The 4,917-nt window shown below is 38.8% G+C and overlaps 1 pseudogene; it reads right to left on the bottom strand.

The window, feature by feature from the left end:
* Positions 1–3,281: 3,281 nt before the first annotated feature.
* LOC101613485 lies at positions 3,282–4,083 on the bottom strand (annotated as a pseudogene).
* Between the last annotated feature and the right edge of the window lie 834 nt (positions 4,084–4,917).

Below are 4,917 nucleotides of genomic sequence, written 5' to 3' on the forward strand. Positions count from 1 at the left end.
ATTAATTAATTAATGTTAATAAAATAGAATCCAAAAATAAATATTAAAAGATAATTTGTCATTATTAAGTGGGATACCAGGTATTTTTATCATTTATAATCAATCAACATAATGCCATATCACAAAAAGGAATATTCAATATTTTTGACAGATACAGAAAAATCATCTGAAATTTAAAATTCATTCATGATAAAAAATTTTCAATAAACTAGTGTTAGAAATCATCATAAATATTTTTGGGAGTACAATTACAGAGTTTTAAAAAACATCTTATCACACAATGTTATTTAGGAAAACAGGAGATTTAGGTATTAATGGAAAACCTTGAATAAAAAGAGTAAATCGAAAACTATCAAACAAGGAATGTAAAGAACTTCCACTGCCTTCCATAAGCCTACAACATCACATTTAATGCTTTAGTTTTATAATCAGAAACAAACTACAATGTATAAGATGGGTTATCTCACACACACACTCTCTCACACATACACACACAGATTTGTTCCTCAAAGAATTAGTTTCTTTTGTGTTTCCATGTGAATCTTAAGATTTTTTTTCTCCTTTTGTGAAGAATGGCACTGGAATCTTGATTGGAATTGCATTGACTCTGTATATGTCTTTAAGTAGAATGGTCATTTTCACAATATTAACTCTTCCAGTCTATGAGCATGGGAACTCTTTCCATCTTCTGATGTCTTCCTCAATGTGTTATTTTTATTGTTTTTAAAGTTTTCATTATAGAGGTCTTTCCCTTCCTCGCTTACGAATATTCTGAAATACAAAACATTTTTGCTATTGTGAATTGGAGTGTTTCCCTGCTATCTTTCTCAATATGTGTGTCACTGATCTATAAAAAGACTACAACTTTTTTGTGTGTCTTTTTTCAAGGTAAGTTCTCCCTCTACCCTAGGCTGATGTGGAACTCACACTGCAGTCCCAGGTTGGCTACCTCTGCCTCCCCAGTGCTGAGAGTAAAGGCATATGCCACTACACCAAGCTAAGGCTACTAATTTTTTGTGTGCTAATTTTGTATTCTGCCACTTTACACTTTAAATATGTGTATCAACTATAGTAGTTTTCTGGTGGAGCCTTTAGGTCTTGTTTATATAGGCTCATATCATCTGCAAATAAAGAAACATTGAGTTTTTCCTTTCATATTTGTACCCCTTTTATTTCTGTCTTGTCTTATAAGTCTAGCTAAGACATCAAGTGCTTTGATAAATAGCAGTGGAGATAGTGAGCATCCTTTTGTTGTTCCAAAACTTAGATTTTCAAGGGTTTCTTCTTCTAGCATGATGATGGATATAGATGCCATATAGAGCCTTTATTATGTTGAGATTTCTTGCCTGCGTCCCTAGTCTCTCCAGCATTTTCATCATGCAGGGATGGACTTTGACACAGGGTTTTTCTGCATTTATTGAGAAAATCATGTGATTTCTGCCCTTGAGTTTATGTGATATATAACATTTATTTATTTACAATGTTAAACAACCCCTGTAGCTCTGGAATAAAACCAGCTTGATTCAGGTAAATGACCTTTCTGATATGTTCTTGAATTTGGTTTGCAATTATATTATTAAAAACGTGTACATCCATGTTCATCAGCAATATTAGTCTATAGTTTTACTATTTGTTGTATTTATATCTGGCTTTGGTATTAGTTTAATTCTTGCTTCATAGAAGGAGTTAGGAAGCATTCCTTACTTTACAATTTTATGAAATAACTTGAGAAGCAGGTGTTTCAGTTTTCCTTAAAAGGTCTGCTTGAATTCTGCAGTGAATTTTCCTGGACCTGGACTGTGTTGGCTTAGTGATTTTTTTTATTACCTTTTCAAATCTATTGTTTACTATATATCTGCTTAAATTATCTCATTTCAGTTTTACTTTGGTAGGTCATGTTTATTTACAATTTCATCCATTTCTTTTGGGTTTCCTAATTTGGTGGAATATGGGTTTTTGAAGTAGTTCTATTATTTTCTCAATTTCATTATCTGTTATGTCTCCTTTTTACACTGCTAATTTTTGGGAGGAGTTCTCTCTGTGTTGGATAATTTTGTTCATGGTTTATTGATTTTTTTTTTATCTTTTCAAAGAACCAACTCCTTGATTCATCAATATTTTTCAGTTTTATCTTTGATTTAGTATCATTAAGCCTTTTATTTTACTTGGTAAAAGAGTCTAACAGCTCAAAAGATAACCAGGTACAGTCAGAAATGTTGTGGTCACAATTAACAACCCTTGGCCTTCAGCCTGTGTAACTTATCTAAGCACCCACAATGAAAATGCAAGTTGAGTTTTTGTTTTTTATTCAATCATTCTGTGAAAAATACCTCAGGAAATAGTAACATTTACCCTTCAGTGATCTTCCTAGTGGAATACCCACCCACCCCTTTTTTTAAATTTTAGATTAAAAAAAATTATACAAATAAACTAACTTTGATTTAAAGTAAACATATAAAAGTTGAGAAGAATTGCAACAATAGACAAGGAAGAAGAATGACCAGGTGGGGAGTCCACACACATGGCTCGTGGCAATGACTTCAGGCAAACCCCAGCCTCCCTGGAGAGCCCTCCAGGACACCCCACTGCAGACCACTGCCTTCAGCCTAGCCTGACTTTTGCAACCGTGCCTTCAGTTCAGCACAAAAGGAGAAATGGGAGGGAGGAGGGGCTGGGGAGACACAAACAAACAGATAACAAAAGTAACAGCTGCAGGGAAACTGGAAGGCACAAGCACCTATGTGATCTAGAATTTTCTTGGGGTAAGGAAGGAGGATGAAGAGGGTACTTCTGGTTCAGCACTACAGATCACTTTGCCACTGTTAAAGGTAAGCTGTGTAAAACAAGGTGTAGGAACCAAAACAAGCACACCTTACTTGTGAGGAGGAAAGCTCAGAAGACAGGTAGGAAAGTTGCACAGAGGAAAACAATCAGAACTATTAATTTGGATGTCTGTGCCATGGTGGGTACAAACTATTTATCTCTGCACCGTGGGACCAAAACCAAACTGTAATCAAAACAAGCAAAAAGTCGCCCAAATCCCAAGAAAGCAGCAAGGAGGAATGCAGGAAGTCCTGGGGACAAGTGTGGCACTCCCGACTTTAATACAGGCGACTCTGCCACCTTCCACATAGCTCAGTCTGAGCCTATGCTCAGAGGGGGGCTTAGATACACGCACCACCCAGACGGCCTTAGCACAACTTCCCTTCTGCAGGAATAGCCTGTTTCCTCTGCGAAGACAATACTGTCCACAATGACTGGGAAGGCATGATGCTGGCTTTCTAGAACACTGATCTCACGTCCCTTGAAGCCTGCTGCCTGAGGACACAGTGTGGAGGAGGGTCTCAAGACAGCCTTCTGGGGCCATGAGTTAAAAACAAAGGAAATGAAAACACAAAAGAAACCACCCCAAGTTTGTCTTTTCTCAGACTGAAGGATGAGGCATGGTGTGGCCTCCAGGGATGTCTGGTTAGGAGATGATGGCCGGGACCACCGTGGTAGAGTCAGGTTGTCAGCACTTGCTGACCGCTTCCTCGAGGGTCTTCTCAGGTCTTTGTATTTGTCCTCACAGAGGCGAGAGATGGCCTCCAGCTTTGATGATCTCTGCTCAGGGGCTCCAGGGGAAAGTTCAGGTTGTTCGCTTCAGCCAAAGAATGAAGAAGAAGTAATACTTGGCATACACACTGGAAGGAACATTGATGTTGAACTGTAACAATTCAAGGAACTGTCGCTCCAGCTCATTCATGTCCTCCACCGTGATGTCTTTCAGGATCTGGCAGTAATCCACGTTCCACACAGCCTGGTCATCCCACACCGTGGAGGCCAGCAGGATCGCCCCAAGAACAATGCACCTCCAGTTAGCTGCGCAGATATCGATCTCTGCATACCTCAGAAGCCTTTCAAGGTAGACCAGGGTGACAATGGCACATTCGGCAGTCAGCTGAGCAGCCCTGAAAGCGTACAGACAAACCGGTAAATCTGCTTCTGCTCTGGGTTGTGTTTGTGATAATCTGGTGGCACTTCGGATTTCGAAAGAGGGTGAAGGTTTTCATCAAAAATATCTAAGAGCATCCTTCCATCTGGGTCCCAGCCAACCCAACCTCAAATACACCATCAAGTGCGTGGCTCTTGCAATTTACTACCACATTAGTTATTTTATTGTCATTATTTCAATTTCATTGATTTCTACCTGATATTAAAATATGGATATATTAATTATTTCTTGTTGCCTAGTACTTGGTTTGGCTTGTTCTCATTTTCCCAAGGTTTTTAAGTATATCAAGTTATTTATTTTGATTGTTCCTTGGTGGGGGGGGGATGGTTTGAGGTAGGGTCTTGCTCCAGCCCAGGCTGGATTAGAACTGTCATCTCAAACTGATCCTCTGACCTCTGCCTCCTTACTGCTAGGATTAAAGGCATACAGGACCACACCCAGCTATTTTGATCCTTCTGCTTTTGTAATATAGGCACTTGTACTGATAAATTTCCCTTTTAGTAATGCCTTTATGGTGTCCCACTGGTTTGGGTATGTTCTATTTTCTTTTTTTTTTAATTGTAAATGGGCAGATTTATTTATTTATTCATTTTCAATATAGTTTATTATTTTTTTTTACTAATTAGTTTTGTACTCAGTGAATACAGTCAAGTTGATACCATAGTTAGGCTTATCCATGTACTAACCCCTCCCCCTGGCCCCTCCTTGTTGAGGTATATGAGTCATGCATTGTGGAGTTAGCCACAGTTATGGGTAGGAGAAATGTCTCTGCATACCATGACCCAACATGTGGCTCTAACATTCTTTCTGCCCCCTCTTCCACAAAATTTCCCTGAGCCATGTTGGGTTCATTTTTGGTCTGCTTCAGTGATGAGGTGTTTGGGGGCCTCTGGGTCTCTGGATATCTGATATAGCAGGAGTTG

This window comes from Jaculus jaculus, chromosome 6, assembly GCF_020740685.1.
Source record: "Jaculus jaculus isolate mJacJac1 chromosome 6, mJacJac1.mat.Y.cur, whole genome shotgun sequence".
Taxonomy (NCBI): Eukaryota; Metazoa; Chordata; class Mammalia; order Rodentia; family Dipodidae; genus Jaculus; species Jaculus jaculus.